At 41.9% G+C, this 19030-nt stretch overlaps 1 pseudogene; it reads right to left on the minus strand.

The window, feature by feature from the left end:
• Positions 1 to 18088, minus strand: part of LOC139367354 (opioid growth factor receptor-like) — a 32552-nt pseudogene extending 14464 nt beyond the window's left edge.
• Between the last annotated feature and the right edge of the window lie 942 nt (positions 18089 to 19030).

The raw sequence follows: 19030 nt of genomic DNA on the forward strand, positions 1-19030 counted from the left end.
GAGACAATAATCATCCCATAGTTTCCCTGTTTGGCCAGTTGCAGAGAAGGATGACAGTGTAGGGGTAACCTGAACCAGCTCCAAACAGCAGCAGAGTTTGTGCATTCTACACATTCCACATTCCACGTCTACCTGTTAAATTTCTGCATGGCGCCCTGGTTGGTGGTCACCACTGAGAGACTGGGGGATAATCTCAATTGCATACTCACATCCTTCTCAAAAACCCATTGGATGAGAAAGCCAGAGGACCCTCCCCTCTGATCTTCTCCAATGGGTTTTGAGAAGGAGGCAAGGAGAGAACACGAAGAGTATGCAATTGAGACTCTCCCTGAGAGTTCACATATTCACTTCTGATTAGCTAGCTACCTGGGCTAGCAAGCCTTTTAGAGACGTAGTTCAATCTACAGTACAAATCAAGTACACACTACTTCAGGTCACTGGTAGAAAGTGTTTGATATAAACCCATCTTCCCAATAGCTAATGTTAAAGGAGAATTTAACCCCAAATTGTTACCCATCTCCACTGCTGTGGCAGTCGGCTACATAAAATGATACAAAATAATCTCAAATATTTTAGGTAGGAAAGTACACATTTCTTGACCCAAAACCAATAGTACTTTTGACAAATTGCTAATTTGGCCTGTAAGCTTTCAATAAAACAATGAATTTGTCCACAGGTCACGAATTTGTGAATCATGCATTCACTGACAATGGAGCAGTGTGAGGCAGGCCTGCAATCAAGCAACATCACAAGTCACATGACCCGTTTTTGCAGTTCTCAAATCTGCTATCCAGGGAGAGGGGGCAAACTCCACTGAACTAGTATAAATTTGGAACCACTTGGGAGTTTCTAGATTTTGGGTCAACTTTTCCTTTAACATTATACAGTGCAGTCTGAAAGTACTCAGACATTACTTTTTCCATATTTTGTTACTTACGGCATTATTCTAAAATTGATTAAATGGTTCACTATCTACACACAATACCCCATAATGACAAAACGAAAACAAGTTTAGAAATGTTCGCAAGATTTATTACAATTAAAAAATATATATATACCTTATTTACATAAATATTCAGACTATTGAAGGTCCAAGACCTCAGCGGCCTCCATCATTCTTAAATGGAAGACGTTTGGAATCATCAAGACTCTTCCTAGAGCTGGCCGCCCGGCCAAACTGAGCAATCCGGGGAGAAGGGCCTTGGTCAGGGAGGTGACCAAGAACCCGATGGTCACTCTGACAGAGCTCCAGAGTTCCTCTGTGGAGATGGGAGAACCTTCCAGGAGGACAACCAACTCTGCAGCACGCCACCAATCAGGCCTTTATGGTAGAGTGGCCAGATGGAATCCACTCCTCAGTAATAGGAACATGACAACCCACTTGGAGTTTGCCAAGAGGAACCTAAAGGACGATGACCATGAGCAACTAGATTTTCTGATCTGATGAAACCAAGATTGAACTCTTTGGCTTAATGTTTCCCGGAGGAAACCTGACACCATCCCTACAGTGAAGCATGGTGGTGGCAGCGTCATGCTGTGGGGATGTTTTTCAGTGGCAGGGAGACTAGTCAGAAGAGAGGGAAATAGGAATGGAGCAAAGTACAGAAATCCTTGATGAAAACCTGCTCCAGAGTGCTCAGGGTCGCAGACTGGGGGCGAAGGTTCACCTTACAACAGGACAACGACCCTAAACACACAGCCAAGACAACGCAGGAGTAGCTTCAGGACAAGTCTCTGAATCACCTTGAGTGGCCCAGGCAGAACCTGGACTTGAACCCGCTCGAACATCTCTGGAGTAGAGGTCGATCGATTAGTCGGAATGGCCAATTAATTAGGGCCGATTTAAAGTTTTCATAATCTGTAATCTGCCTTTTTGGATGACGATTATATTGCAGTCCATGAGGAAACTGCGTAACAGGTGGTAAACCTGCCACGCGAGTGCAGCGTTAAGGACATTGTGGCTGCAAGGAGCGAAGGTAAGTTGCTAGCTAGCATTAAACTTAACTTATAAAAAACAATCCATCTTCACATAATCACTAGTTAACCTAATAATATCAACCATGTGTAGTTGATAAATTAACAGGCACAGAATTGATTATCGAATCACAGCCTATTTCAACTTTGCCAAACGGGTGATGATTGAACAAAAGCGCATTCGCGAAACAAGCACAATCATTGCACAAATGTGCCTAACCATAAACATCAATGCCTTAAAATCAATACACAGAAGTATATATTTTTTTAAACCTGCATATTTAGTTAAGAAATTAAATGTCAGCAGGCAATATTAACTAGGGAAATTGTGTAACTTCTCTTGCATTCAGTGCAAGCAGAGTAAGGGTATATGCAACAGTTTGGGTTGCCTGACTAATTACGGTCACACAGTTCGCAATGAATTTGCCAAAATTTTACATAATTATGACATAACATTGAAGGTTATGCAATGGAACAGCAATATTTAGACTTGGGGTTGCCACCCGTTCGATAAAATACAGAACGGTTCAGTATTTCACTGAAAGAATAAAAGTTTTACTTTCAAAATTATAGTTTCCGGATTGACCATATTAATGCCCAGAGGCTCGTATTTCTGTGTTCATTATATTATAATTAAGTCTAGGATTTAATATTTGATAGAGCAGTCTGACTGAGCGGTGGTAGGCAGCAGGCTCGTAAGCATTCATTAAAACTTTACTGCATTTGCCAGCAGCTCTCAGCAATGCTTGAGGCACAGCGCTGTTTATGACTTCAAGCCTATCAACTCCTGAGATTAGGATGGCAATACTAAAGTGCCTAAAAGAACATCCAATAGTCAAAGGTATACGAAATACAAATGATAGAGAGAAATAGTCAACGTATCATAATTACTATAATAACTACAACCTAAAACGTCTTAACTGGGAAAATTGAAGACCCATGTTAAAAGGATCCACCAGCTTTCATATGTTCTCATGTTCTGAGCAAGGAACCTAAATGTTAGCTTTTTTACATGGCACATATTTCAATTTTACTTTCTTCTCCAACACTGTTTTTGCATTATTTAAAACAAATTGACCAGGTTTCATCATTTATTTCAGACTAAATAGAGGTTATGTATTTAGTTAAGTTAAAATAAGTGTTCATTCAGTATTGTTGTAATTGTCATTATTATAATGACGGAGTTGCAATCTACTGCAGAGATAGCCTGCAGAGTTCTGTCATACTATCCAGGTCTGTGCCAAAACAATTCGAGCTTCTACTTCTAAAAATCCACCTTTTCAGAAACAAGTCTCTTACCGTTGCCGCTTGTTATAGACCACCTTCAACCATCAGCTGTGCCCTGGACACCATATGTGAATTCTTCTTTAGATCTTTAGAGCTCGTACTGTTAGGTGACCTAAACTGGGACATGCTTAACACCCCGGCTGTCCTACAATCTAAGCTTGATGCCCTCAATCTCACACAAATTATCAATGAACCTACCAGGTACAACCCCAAATCCGTAAACACGGTCACCCTCATTGATATCATCCTGACCAACCTGCCCTCTAAATACACATCTGCTGTCTTCACCCAGGATCTCAGCGATCACTGCCTCATTGCCTATGTCCGTAATGGATCTGCAGTCAAACGACCACCCCTCATCACTGTCAAACGCTCCCTAAAACACTTCAGCGAGCAGGCATTTCTAAATCGACTTGGCCCGGCTATCCTGGAGGGATATTAACCTTATTCCAGCAGACCCGACTGCCCTTGACCAGCACATAAACATCCTGTGGCATACTGCATTAGCATCGAATAACCCCTGCGATAAGCACCTTTTCAGGGATGTTAGGAACCAATTTATACAGGCAGTTAGGAGACCAAAGGCTAGCTTTTTCAAACAGAAATTTGCATCCTGTAGCACAAACTCAAAAGTTCTGGGATACTAAAGTCCATGGAGAATAAGATAACCTCCTCCCAGCTCTCCACCGCACTGAGGCTAGGAAACACTGTCACCATCGATAAATCCACGATAATTGAGAATTTCAATAGCATTTTTCTACGGCTGGCCATGCTTTCCACCAGGTTACCCCTACCCTGGCAAACACATCAGCACCCCCTGCAGCAACTTGCCCAAACTCCCCCTGCTTCCCCTTCACCGAAATCCAGACAGCTGATGTTCTGAAAGCGCTGCAAAATCTGGACCCCTACAAATCAGCTGGGCTAGACAATCTGGACCCTCTTTCTAAAATTATCCGCCGCAATTGTTGCAACCCCTATTACAAGCCTGTTCAACCTCTTTCGTATCGTATGAGATCCCCAATGATCAGAAAGCTTCTGCGGTCATCCCTCTCTTCAAAAGCTGATACAACCCAAACTGTTACAGACCTATATCTATTAGAGGTCGACCGATTATGATTTTTCAGCGCCGATACCGATTATTGGAGGGCCAAAAAAGCCGATACCAATTAAATCGGACGATTTTTATTTATTTGTAATAACGACAATTACAACAATACTGAATGAACACTTATTTTAACTTAATATAATACATCAATAAAATCAATTTAGCCTCAAATAAATAATGAAACATGTTCAATTTGGTTTAAATAATGCAAAAACAAAGTGTTGGAGAAGAAAGTAAAAGTGCCATGTAAGAAAGCTAACGTTTAAGTTCCTTGCTTAGAACATGAGAACATATGAAAGCTGGTGGTTCCTTTTAACATGAGTCTTCAATATTCCCAGGTAAGAAGTTTTAGGTTGTAGTTATTATAGTTATTATAGGAATTATAGTTATAGGAATTCTAGGACTATTTCCCTCTATACCATTTGTATTTCATTAACCTTTGACAATTGGATGTTCTTATAGGCACTTTAGTATTGCCAGTGTAACATTATAGCTTCCGTCCCTCTCCTCACTAGGCTCGAACCAGGAACACAACGACAACAGCCACCCTCGAAGCAGCGTTACCCATGCAGAGCAAGGGAAACAACCACAGGCTCAGAGCGAGTGACATTTGAAACGCTATTAGCGCGCGCTAACTAGCTAGCCATTTCACTTCAGTTACACTAGCCTCATCTCGGGAGTTGATAGGCTTGAAGTCATAAACAACGCAATGCTTGGCGCACAACAAAGAGCTGCTGGCAAAACACACGAAAGTGCTGTTTGAATGAATGTTTACACGCCTGCTTCTGCCTACCACCGCTCAGTCAGAAACTTGTATGCTCAGTCAGATTATATGCTTGTATGCTCAATCAGATTATATGCAACGCAGGACACGCTAGATAATATCTAATATCATCAACCATGTGCAGTTAACTAGTGACTTTGATTGATTGATTGTTTTTATAAGATAAGTTTAATGCTAGCTAGCAACTTACCTTGGCTTACTGCATTCGCGTAACAGGCAGTCTCCTTGTGGAGTGCAACGAGAGAGCGCACAAGGACCAGTTAACTGTAAGGTTACAAGATTATATCCCCCGAGCTGACAAGGTGAAAATCTGTCGTTCTGCCCCTGAACGAGGCAGTTAATCCACCGTTCCTAGGCCGTCATTGAAAATAAGAATGTGTTCTTTAACTGACTTGCCTAGTTAAATAAAGATTAAAGGTGTAAAAATGAAAAGAAAAAAAAGACAAATTCAGTGCCCATAAATACCGATTTCCGATTGTTATGAAAACTTGAAATCAGCCCTAATTAATCGGCCATTCCGATTAATCGGTCGACCTCTAATATCTATTCTATCCTGCCGATCTAAGGTCTTCGAAAGCCAAGTTAACAAAACAGATCCGACCAAATCCCACCGCACCTTTTCCACTATGCAATCTGGTTTCCGAGCTGGTCATTAATGCACCTCAGCCACGCTCAAGGTCCTAAACGATATGATAACCGCCATCGATAAAAGACAATACCATGCTGCAGTCTTCATTGACCTGGCCAAGGCTTTCGACTCTGTCAATCACCACATTCTAATCGGCAGACTAAACAGCCTTGGCTGGTTCACCAACTACTTCTCAGATAGAGTTCAGTGTGTCAAATCGGAGGACTTGTTGTCTGGACCTCTGGCTCTCTCTATGGGGGTGCCACAGGGTTCAATTCTCAGGCAGACTCTTCTCTCTGTGTACATCAATGATGTCACTCTTGCTGCTGGTGATTCTCTGACCCACCTCTATGCAGACGGCACCATTCTGTATACTTCTGGCCCTTCTTTGGACACTTAACTAACCTCCAGACGAGCTTCAATGCCATACAACTCTCCTTCCGTTGCCGCCAATTTCTCTTAAATGCAAGTAAAACTAAATGCATGCTCTTCAACCGATCGCTGCCCACACCTGCCCGCCCGTCCAGGATCACTACTCTGGATGGTTCTGACCTAGAATATGTGGACAACTACAAACACCTAGGTGTCTGGTTAGACTGTAAACTCTCCTTTCAGACTCACGTTAAGCATCTCCAATCCAAAATTAAATCTAGAATTGGCATCCTATTTCGCAATAAAGCATCCTTCACTCATGCTGCCAAACATACCCTCGTAAAACTGACTATCCTACCGATCCTCGACTTCGGCAATGTCATTTACAAAATAGCCACCAACACTCTACTCAGCAAACTGGATGTAGTCTATCACAATGCCATCCATTTTGTTACCAAAGCCCTATATACACTACCCACCACTGCGACCCGTATGCTCTCGTTGGCTGGCCCTCACTACATATTTGTTACCAAACCCACTGGCTCCAGGTCATCTACAAGTCTTTGCTAGGTAAAGCCCTGCCTTATCTCAGCTCACTGGTCACCCTAACAGCACCCACCCGTAGCACACGCTCCAGCAGGTATATTTCACTGGTCATCCCCAAAGCCACTCTCTCTTTTGGCAGCCTTCCCTACCAGTTCTCTGCTGCCAATGACTGGAACGAATTGGAAAACATTTTTTTTTTTTTACATCACTGAAGCCTCATATCTCCCTCACTTTAAGCATCAGCTGTCAGAGCAGCTCACAGATCATTGCACCTGTATATATGCCATCTGTAAATAGCCCACCCAACTACCTCATCCCCATATTGTTTGTTTTGCTCCTTTGCACTCCAGTAGCTCTACTTGCACGTTCATCTTCTGCACATCTATCACTCCAGTGTTTAATTGCTAAATTGTAATTCTTTCGACACTACGGTCTATTTATTACCTTACCTCATTTGCACACACTGTATATCGATTTTTTCTATTGTGTGATTGACTGTACGTTTGTTTATTCCATGTATAACTCTGTGTTGTTGTTTGTGTCGCACTGCTTTGCTTTATCTTGGACAGGTCGCAGTTGTAAATGAGAACTTGTTCTCAACTGGCCTACCTGGTTAAATAAGTGAAATAAAAAAAATATATATATATTTTTTTAAATATCAGCATTCGCTTTTTTTGGACCTCCAATAAATCGGTATCGGCGTTGATAAATCATAATCGGTCAACCTCTACTCTGGAGAGCTGAAAATAGCTGTGCAGCAACACTCCCCATCCAACATGACAGAGCTTGAGAGGATCTGCAGAGAAGAATGGGAGAAACTCCAAATACAGGTGTGCCAAGCATATAGCGTCATATCTAAATCAAATCAATTTATATAGCCCATCGTACATCAGCTGATATCTCAAAGTGCTGTACAGAAACCCAGCCTAAAAACCTAAACAGCAAGCAATGCAGGTGTAGAAGCACGGTGGCTAGGAAAAACTCCCTAGAAAGGCCAAAACCTAGGAAGAAACCTAGAGAGGAACCAGGCTATGTGGGGTGGCCAGTCCTCTTCTGGCTGTGCCGGGTGGAGATTATAACAGAACATGGCCAAGATGTTCAAATGTTCATAAATGACCAGCATGGTCAAATAATAATAAGGCAGAACAGTTGAAACTGGAGCAGCAGCACGGCCAGGTGGACCGGGGACAGCAAGGAGTCATCATGTCAGGTAGTCCTGAGGCATGGTCCTAGGGCTCAGGTCCTCCGAGAGAGAGAGAAAGAAAGAGAGAAAGAGAGAATTAGAGAGAGCATACTTAAATTCACACAGGACACCGGATAAGACAGGAGAAGTACTCCAGATATAACAAACTGACCCTAGCCCCCCGACACAAACTACTGCAGCATAAATACTGGAGGCTGAGACAGGAGGGGTCAGGAGACACTGTGGCCCCATCCGAGGACACCCCCGGACAGGGCCAAACAGGAAGGATATACCCCACCCACTTTGCCAAAGCACAGCCCCCACACCACTAGAGGGATATCTTCAACCACCAACTTACCATCCTGAGACAAGGCTGAGTATAGCCCACAAAGATCTCCGCCATGGCACAACCCAAGAGGGGGTGCCAACCCAGACAGGATGACCACATCAGTGAATCAACCCACTCAGGTGACGCACCCCTTCCAGGGACGACATGAGAGAGCCCCAGTAAGCCCGTGACTCAGCCCCTGTATGACCCACTGAAGAGATGAGTCTTCAGTAGAGACTTAAAGGTTGAGACCGAGTTTGCGTCTCTGACATGGGTAGGCAGACCGTTCCATAAAAATGGAGCTCTATAGGAGAAAGCCATGCCTCCATCTGTTTACTTAGAAATTCTAGGGACAATTAGGAGGCCTGCGTCTTGTGACCGTAGCGTACGTGTAGGTATGTACGGCAGGACTAAATCAGAGAGATATTTAGGAGCAAGCCCATGTAATGCTTTGTAGGTTAGCAGTAAAACCTTGAAATCAGCCCTTGCTTTGACTGGAAGCCAGTGTAGGGAGGCTAGCACTGGAGTAATATGATCAAATGTTTTGGTTCTAGTCAGGATTCTAGCAGCCGTATTTAGCACTAACTGAAGTTTATTTAGTGCTTTATCCGGGTAGCCGGAAAGTAGAGCATTGCAGTAGTCTAACCTAGAAGAAGACTTGAGGCTGTAATTGCTGCTAAAGGTGCTTCAACAAAAGTACTGGGTCTGAAAACTTATGTAAATGTGATATTTCAGTTCATTTTCAATACAATTGCAAAAATGTCTAAAAAGTTCTGCTTTGTCGTTATGCAGTATTGTGTGTAGTTTGAGCAACAACAAAAAACAATTGAATCAATTAGAATAAGGCTGTAACATAAAAAAATGTGGATAAAGTCAGGTCTGAATACTTCCCAAACACACTGTAGCTAACTTAGCCATCTAATCAACAGGGCAACAACGGCAAATCTAGCCAGTGTGAGGATTTATGCTTATGCTCTATAACCCGCTACCATATTACGTAAGATTGAATTGTTTTAACAACAGCTGCTTTGTCTGTGTCTGTGTGTGACAAGAACTGAGCAACATGGTGTGACTTGAATGTTGCAAAGCGGTGTACTGTTTACTACATTTGCCTTGCCCGTCTGTGTGTGAGACAATATTGAGCACATGGTGTGACTTGCTGCATGTTACAAAGTTGTGGTTAATCAGGTATAGGGAGGGGTGGTCATCGCGAGGTTTAACTGAGATGGAAAAATACTGAACACCACAATAGCAGGAACTGAGCAACTGTTATAACTTGGGTGTGATACCAGAACAGTAAGAATCTATACATCGACAGAGGGTGGACTCCAAGAAGCGCCAAGAGGCTGGGACTAGCCTGAGCGCCTGCGATAGGCTGAGCAAGTCTAAACCAGGCTCAGCCTCTACAGTGATAGACATAGTTCCATCACAGTATAAGAACAGCTGTTTACTTACATCCTGTCAGTTCTCTGTTCTACCCTGTGTGGTGTTACAGTGAACCCATATATACGAAAAATTGCATTTGCCATTTATTGACAGATTCTGACTTTTATTTTTCCTGATACCGGATTCGAAAGACGCAGCCTCTAACACCAGCTAGCCAATTAGCTATTGCTAGCTATCAACAATTTCTTCCCGCCAGACTTTGTCAATACTAGTTAGTGTTAGTGATCAAATACTGGAGAGTTGAGACCAAATCACGGACGCTGGACAGAGTGGATTTCAGTTGTAACAAAAGACAGTTTTAATGAGTCAGAGATATCTTGTCCCGCAGTTTTACGTGCACGGACCTAGTTCACATAACTCGGCAAGGAGCCAGGTGAAAAAGAGGCCTATACAATGGTTACATACATTTTTATACATAGAATAAAGTAGGTGGAGTCTTGTCGTTTCGGTCTTCTTGACTGGTCGGAGGGTTGGAGGCGGGCCTTGCTCTAGCCAGAGCGGGCCCCATTGGTGCACAGCAAAAGTTCTTTGCTCTTGGGACCGGCCAGTTAGAGGGAGATGAGATGTGTGTTTATATAAGGAAGAGGGGGTCAGTCTTATGGCTGGGTGTATGTGTTCTTACGACGGAATGTCTTTGTTTATATGAGCTATGTGTATGAATATTTATATAACAAATCCCCCTCTTCACATCTATTAGACGTGAAAACTATAGCAGAAAGGTGGCAGTTGCAATCGTGGGTATACATAAGGTGGTGCTCCTAACCTTGTCTGGTTTGCATGGTGGGTCTGTAGGTGTAGTGCTACGTTTGGGACGGGAGTGATTGGAGGGAGTGATATCAGGAAAGGAGTTAGGGACATGTGTAGGGGTTGGTGTATGTGATGTGGCAGGGTGAAATAGTTGTTCAATTAACCATGTGAAAGTCCTAGGGTTACTCCAAATATCAGTAGGAATATCACAAATAAGGGACCAGATATCCCCAGCCTCACCCAGAGAGGGAGAAATTTCCCTCTAACTGGGCGAGGTTCCCTTCTCAGGGGAGGCGGAGTTTGATGCCGCATCACCTGAGGAAGGAGTGTCTTCATTTGGAATCGAATTTAGGCCGCTCAAATCAGCTCTGACTTCAGTCAGTGTTCTAGAAGGAATTGGGGCTGGGGTGCAATGTGTAAGGCGGTGCCAAGGTGTGCCTGATTTACCTTTGACTTGGACTGAGTGTGAAGTAACCTCCTTCACTTCGTACGGTCCAGTCCACCTGGGTTCCAGCCACTTTCTCTTGTGGACTGTAACCCACACCCCGTCACCAACCTTTACCTTCAGTAGTGGCGTGTCCCCCGGCAGCTCCCCCTCCTGGACCTTGTGAACCTGGGTAGAGAGTGCTGCAGAGAGAACCGTCAGTTTTTTCACATAATTAGACATTACAATTTGTTGTACATCAAGGGCGGGCATATGACCTCCCTCCCTTGGTGGACCATGCATGACTCTACCAGTCATTATCCCATGAGGCACATACTTTAGCTATCTTAGCTTTTGCTTTTGGTTTGACGTTCCACCAGATTTTGGGATTGGGGCCTGTACACAGATCCACATCTGTGGGTTATGCCAAATCTTTCTTCCACCTGTCTCAGGTGTTTGTTAAATGTAAGCCATTTGTCAAATTTGATTTGTCTTGGGATGCCATACCTGGGTATTAGTTTGGTTTGTAGCCACTTAAAGACTGACCTAGCATCCTCCCCTTTTGTTATTATTGCCTCTACCCATTTGGAGAACCTATCTACTATGACTAGGAGATAGAGTTTGCCTTTAGATACATTTTCGGGGCCCATGTCGGTGTAGTCTATACTAATGTCCTGAAAACATGCATTAGGTATTACGTATGAGCCCATTGGTGTTTGATATGGTTTCTTTGGGTTGTGTCTGTCACAACCATTGCATTCGTCACAAAATAAATCATCGTCATAAAATAAGTCAGTCGTATTTTTTATGTGAGGGTGCCACCAGATGTGCGAGGCCTTTTTGGAGGGTCTTTAGTTTGCCTTCGTGTGTGGGGCCATGTGTTTCTCATAAAAGTTCTGGGTCCATCAGTGTGGCCTGCTTCATGGGCATGGGCTGAGTCTGTATAGATATTCAGTCTTTCCTTTTCCTCTGATGAGGACCTGCGTCAATCCGATGATTTCAGCTAATTTGGCCGATGCTGGTTGAGGGATGATGGCTGATTGAAGGGTGACATCACGAGGTGAGCTGTTTTTTCAATAGCTTTTGCTACTGCAGCAACGTATCTGGAGCATGTTGACTGTCCTACCTCAATGTGGTCAAGTTTGAAGAGTAGTACATCAAGACCCTTCTCTCCCCCTCTTGTTTCTGGAATAGGACGGATGAGGTGAATCCTTCCCTTTCAGAAACATCCAAATGGAACTTGTTCTTGTAGTCAGGTGCAGTCAGAGCTGCCGCCGCTGATAGATCTGTTTTCAGGAGTGCTATGGCTGTTGATGCTTCAGCCGTCCAGGCCAGGGGTGCATGGAGGTTCCTTGATCGTAGGATGACCGGTGCTGCCACCCCCTCTGGGCCACACCCAATGGTACAACACCTGATAGGTGGGGTCAGGTGCATCATGTCTTCGTCCCAGTCTGCAGTGTAGAGGCAGTCATCAGTTTCTGTTGCATTGAGTGTGCAATGGATCTCAGCTTTGGGAGTCTTATATGGGTGCAGAGTGTAGATTTGAGCTTTCAGTTGGTTGAACTTAAACTGGATGTGAGGGGTGGCAGGCCCTGTGGGTAGGCATTTTAGCCAGTACACTTCTTGGGCTTCAGACAGTGTGGTCATCGGCAGGAGTGGCATCCTCATCATTCTTACTGGGTGATCAGGTGTTGAAGTGGGAGGGTTGGTTGTAATCTTGCTGCTCCTGCTGCATGTGTCTAGGAGAGGGTCCTCTTCCTCTTCCTGGTGCCCCTCCACGTCCTCTTCCTCTTTCTCTCCATTGCTGTTGCTGCGGGGAGAGTGGTTTCGTGCAATATCTGGCATAGTGACCGGGAATTCCGCAGTTATACCACTGGTAGTTTCCCCCTCTGTATGGTCCAGTGTAGGGGCCTCGTTGAGCCCGTTGCAGGATATACCGCTGTGGGGGAGGGTAATGGGGTGGTGGGGCTGCCTGCTGTTGGATCATCTGAGAGACAGTCTGTGCCACGATCTGAGTGTTATCTGGCTGCTCCCCTTGGTCTTGAGTTTCTACTGCAATCATTTGTTTGGGCGTGATGGCTGCAGACATTTTATCTAAGTCGTCTGATAATGTGCATAATGCGTTATTTAGGTATATTCAATCCTTACTATGTGGTGTTTATTTCTATCGTTGTATGCTTAGCCTGTCCCTGGTCGAGACAAAGGGGGTTATCAGTATGTGACGCCCGCCACGTGTGTATTTCACCGGTATTTTATTTGAATTTGTTCAGCGATTCGTTTAGGTATTTTCTATAAATGATTCTGCGATTTCCTTTTGGAACAATATATCAGTGAATATATGCGGTTCTATAACAATTTTCAGATTTAATTCTAGCTCTTTAGGAAATATAGATAGAATTTCTAGACAACTAAGAGTTGTTCAGTGAATTATTTAAATACTTTCTGTAAACAATTCAGTAAATTCCTTTATGAACTTATATCAGTAAATTCGAGCGATTCTATAGCAATTGTCAGAATAATTATATATCTTTAGGAAATATGGATAGAATAGAAAAACCCAAAAATCAGTGTGTAGCTTTTAGCGTCTGTCAAACAAAGTCTGTACTAAGCTCGGCGGCTTATTTAAATACTTTCTAGAAACAATTCAGTAAGTTCCTTTATGAACTTATATCAGTAAATTCCAGCGATTCTATAGCAATTGTCAGAATAATTTTAAACTTTAGGCAATATCAACAGGAATGAAAAAAACGAAAATCAGTATTCCAGCCCGGCTGCTGTCAATCAAAATTGCACGGCCATTCGATACTAAGGTGGCTTTGTCTACCAGCACGTGTGCCTAATAGCCCAGTTACGTATCCCAACCTACTCCGCGACAAACGTTTCTTTCAATTTAATTTCCCCCATCTCCAAATCATGGAATGTCAACTCTGGTTCATATTATGTTTATTGTTTGATGTGCAATAGCCACCTCATTCCCGATCTCTGTCTTGTGGAACGCCAAACTTACATATCCTGTATCTACTCGACTACACCTCTTACAAAACCTATTAAATAATACACAGCTTTTTTAATAGGGCATTTTTCATGCAGATTCATTCAATCCAACCACACCTCCACAAGACCTATTCGATGTTATATGTATCAACAGGAGATTTTACTTGCAGATCCGGTTCATCCATAATTCAACTATAACCACACCTCCACAAGACCTTATTCGATAGTATAGAACGTATCAAAAATTTGACATTTTTACTTGCAGATTCGGTTCATCTATAACCAACTATAACCACACCTCCACAAGACCTTATTCGATAGTATAGAACGTATCAAAAATAGGACATTTTTACTTGCAGATTCGGTTCATCTATAACCACACCTCCACAAGACCTTATTCGATAGTACAGAACATTTTTACTTGCAGATTCGGTTCATCTATAACCACACCTCCACAAGAACTTATTCGATAGTACAGAACATTTTTACTTGCAGATTCGGTTCATCTATCATTCATTCATTCGTATGAAATTCTCATTGAATTTCCAACATCCATAATTGTGTCCTTTACGTGTTAAAACACAGCCACTATTTAACGTCACCTCTATACACAACCCAATACATATATAATTAGGACAGTTTTCTATGCAGATTTCAGAACAAATAGGGTCCCTGGAGGAATTTAACACATTGGTCAATCACAATTCACACATTCCTATTAAAATAACTGAGTATAGGCCCATTAATAAGAATATATATATATATTTTTTTACAAAACAAGATATCTTTAATCAATGTCTTAGGTTCTTATGTAAAAAATTTGGGCACCGATTCATACTCACGCCCAGTACTTTCTGATCAAAATTTGGTTTAGGCTATAATACAATATGCAGATTTCGATATAACGGGCTCTGCTCACCTTTATATAGAGCGCTCCGATCAGATTTCCTGAGGCAAGATGAATGGCTGGGGAAGTCACTCTTCCGTCTGATTTTTTAGCCGTGATCAGTCTCGTCCTCTCACACTAACTTATAATAGATCGAATTCAAGAACAACCATCCTCTGCTACCAATTTTGTTAGTGATCAAATACTGGAGAGTTGAGACCAAATCACGGACGCTGGACAGAGTGGATTTCAGTTGTAACAAAAGACAGTTTTAATGAGTCAGAGATATCTTGTCCCGCAGTTTTACGTGCACGGACCTAGTTCACATAACTCGGCAAGGAGCCAGGTGAAAAAGAGGCCTATACAATGGTTACATACATTTTTATACATAGAATAAAGTAGGTGGAGTCTTGTCGTTTCGGTCTTCTTGACTGGTCGGAGGGTTGGAGGCGGGCCTTGCTCTAGCCAGAGCGGGCCCCATTGGTGCACAGCAAAAGTTCTTTGCTCTTGGGACCGGCCAGTTAGAGGGAGATGAGATGTGTGTTTATATAAGGAAGAGGGGGTCAGTCTTATGGCTGGGTGTATGTGTTCTTACGACGGAATGTCTTTGTTTATATGAGCTATGTGTATGAATATTTATATAACATTAGCGTTAATATTGCCATAAATAATGTGCGTGTTAGCTAACATACTTTATCTTTCTAACCCTTGTTAGCCAAGGTTGACTAATTATGTACTGACTAGTTCGGTTCAAATAGATGAAAAGCTACTTCCAGTCAGTAATGTTAGCTAGCTAACAGGCTAAAGGCTAGGTAGAGTGCTAGCTAGTTGGCATAGTAGCTTTGTAGCAAACAAAGATTAGAGCCATTTTAATGAAACAATATTCAAAATATTTGGAGGTAGCTAGCTAATGTTAGTTGAATTGGCTAGCTAGGCGTCCATTAGCCCTCGATCATGAGTCCGTTCCATTACAAATTAGAGTTATTGGACGAAGGGGGTCTTCTGTACAGTTTTGTTAAGAGCCACGACGCACGGTCTTAATACTAACACACATTACTTGCAGTACAGTTTTGGAAGAAAGAAATATACATTTTAAAAAGTTGGTACACACCTTTATAGGTTTTGGTTTCCTACACTGCCATATTACTGCCCTTCACTGAAAACAGTACTGCACAAGACTAACGTTACCTGTGCTAATTAGCCATCTGTGTTCTTGTGCAGCCGTTGCTTCCAGAGGCAGTTTGGAACAAAGTAGTGAGTGTTGCAAGTTGATTTTTATGGCTTCAGCTGTCCCGTTCTGTCAATTTAATAATTTTGCACGCCCAATTTTTCAGTTTTTGATTTGTTAAGAAAGTTTGAAATATCCAATAAATGTCGTTCCACTTCATGATTGTGTCCCACTTGTTGTTGATTCTTCACAAAAAAAATACAGTTTTATATCTTTATGTTTGAAGCCTGAAATGTGGCAAAAGGTCGCAAAGTTCAAGGGGGCCGAATACTTTCGCAAGGCACTGTATACTTTTGTATATATATAGTGTATGCTATATAAATTAATAAGGCTGATGGAACAGATCAGAATATTTAGTTAAATTGATAAATGATTATTTCTTCACATTTTAGGTGCAGCAATACACACACACACACACACACACACGACAGTAGGTCTGTGTGAACAATCCAAAATGCGCGCCGCACATGCGAGCGGTTTCATGGACAGAGATGGAAGTATCCATTACAACTATCATGGGTTGATAATATGACTAGGATAATGCCTTTCAAATCTAATTTTAAATTGGTCACATACACATGGTTAGCAGATGTTAATGCGAGTGTAGCGAAATGCTTGTGCTTCTAGTTCTGACCATGCAGTAATATCTAACAAGTAATCTAACAATTTCACAACAACTACCTCATACACACACACACACACGCAAAGGAACGAATACGATTTTTTACATATAAATATATGGATGAGTGATAGCCGTGCGGCTGAGGCAAGAGGCAATAGATGGTATAGAGTACCGTATATACATATGAGAAGAGTAATGTAGGGTAACATTTAAAGTGCCAATTTTTTATTATTAAAGTAGCTAGAGATTGAGTCAGTATGTTGGCAGCAGCCACTCAATGTTAGTGATGGCTGTTTAACAGTCTGATGGCCTTCAGATTGGCTGCTAGACGATGAAAGAGTTTTGGAAAAAAAACAAAAACGCATATGAGTAAATCTTTCCCTCCGTGTTTCTATGGTGGGGTTTTGGTTATAGGGTACCTTGAAGCAAGGTAAGGCATGCCTCATAATAGGAAGTAAAACATCCAAGTGTCGAATAATTAAGGAATTTTGCTAACTCCATCTCATGTACAATAGAAACACTGCTAACCACAGTGCTAAGTGCCTGCACACTTGAATTAAAAGGAAACTGCACTCAAATTTCCCTGATGTAGTTCAAACATTGCTATGGTATTAGAACATACAATTGTATTTCTGTAAAAAAAAATAAGACAGCCTCATTTATCCGTTTCAATAGTAAGCCTACTATTAGCCTACTTGCACAGTACTGCTTTGGTTGGCCTGACTGAAAGACCAATATAAGATAAATTATTTTAGGTCATTCAGAGTGCATGTCACTTTTTTTTTATACATAAGTCGCATTTCCATCGCTGGGCGGGCATTTTGGAAATGTTTTGGAAAAAATTGAGTATGTCCACTTTCCAGGCACCACAACATCACTGGGGTACAGTAACTGTATTTGAAAAATGTTTTGGGATGTGATATGAAAGTGAAGGAATTTATATTTATAGAACTGTACTGCAATTGAGAATCGATTCACGTTTAGATTGAGTATTTGGCTACCAGAGCCAAATTTCCCTTTAAACTGATCATGTAACGCTAAAGCCCTTGGACTGAGGAGTAACGTTAGACTCTTTTAGACCCAATATTGAGCTTCCATTAGCTAATTTAACATACTGTCAATCTAATGTTAGCGGCCTGGTGCTAGATTTAGCATAATCGTTTGCCTTGTTAATAACGCACACATTTTTTTTATAACTGACGGTAACTAGTTACACAAGATTAAGAAAAAAAAATAGGAATGCAACGTACTAAACCTGATTTCCAATACGATTTAGTTTTGTCCTGGTTTAAAAGACGGATTTGGTTCTCTCCTGGGTCGTCTCCATCATCACTCTCTGTGTCCCAGGTTGAATCATACTCGCACACTAAATCGTCATCCTCCATCATTGAAAAAACAATGTGGGCTTGAGAAAGACTAAAAGCGAAATCTGTTTACATACGACAATTAGACATGAGTTGAGCTTCTAGCTCCAAGTTCGACTATTTACGGCGACCAACCATCCCTCCTCCCGGTCATGCAAATCCATCGTGTTTCGCTAATGTGACCACCTGATGAAATGGCCCTTGCAGTTTGTGCCGGTAGGCTCGTTCGACAAAGAGCTCGCCAATTTGTATTCCCAAACCGGAAATTAGTTCTCTCTTGTTTCGTTCATCCATTCCCATCTGAAAATAAATGGGGAAATATTAAGGTTTTGGGATTTAAAAAAATAAAGTCTGAGGTTAACACAGGTTTATGAGATAATAGCAGTCAGTTAACATGACCTTTATGAATTATGAAGCATTTTATGTGCTTTGCGTAATGGATTTGATGCTTTCGAAAACGGCCAATGCACGTCTACAGGCTGAGCAGCTGTTGAGAATAATGCGTTTTTGGAGGATAGAATTACTTTTTTAATGGGGCTATATCGTGTATATTTCAGTAGCCTTGCTGGGCTTTTTGAGAAATGTCAAAGTCATCATCAACACCGCCATCCTCATCACCACTAATGGCATGTCTTCTCTCAGTGATATTATAAGTTTGGACACACCCCTACTAATTCCGGGGTTTTTCTTTATTTTTTTCTTTACTTTCTTTAAGACATCAAAACTACGAAATAACACAAATGGAATCATGTAGTAACCAAAAAAGTATTAAACAAATCAAAATATATTTGATATATTTCAAAGTAGCCAACCTTTGCCTTGATGACAGCTTTACACACTATTGGAATTCTCTCAACCAACTTCATGAGGTACTCACCTGGAATGCATTTCAATTAACAGGTGTGCCTTGTTAAAAGTTAATTTGTGGAATTTCTTTCCTTCTTAATGCGTTTGAGCCAATCAGTTGTGTTGTGACAAGGTAGGGGTGGTGTACAGAGGATAGCCCTATTTGGTAAAAGACCAAGTCCATATTTTGACAATAACAACTCAAATAAGCAAAGAGAAACGACAGTCCATCTTTACTTTAAGACATGACGGTCAGTCAATCCGGA

The sequence above is a fragment of the Oncorhynchus clarkii genome, chromosome 16, assembly GCF_045791955.1.
Source record: "Oncorhynchus clarkii lewisi isolate Uvic-CL-2024 chromosome 16, UVic_Ocla_1.0, whole genome shotgun sequence".
Lineage (NCBI taxonomy): Eukaryota > Metazoa > Chordata > Actinopteri > Salmoniformes > Salmonidae > Oncorhynchus > Oncorhynchus clarkii.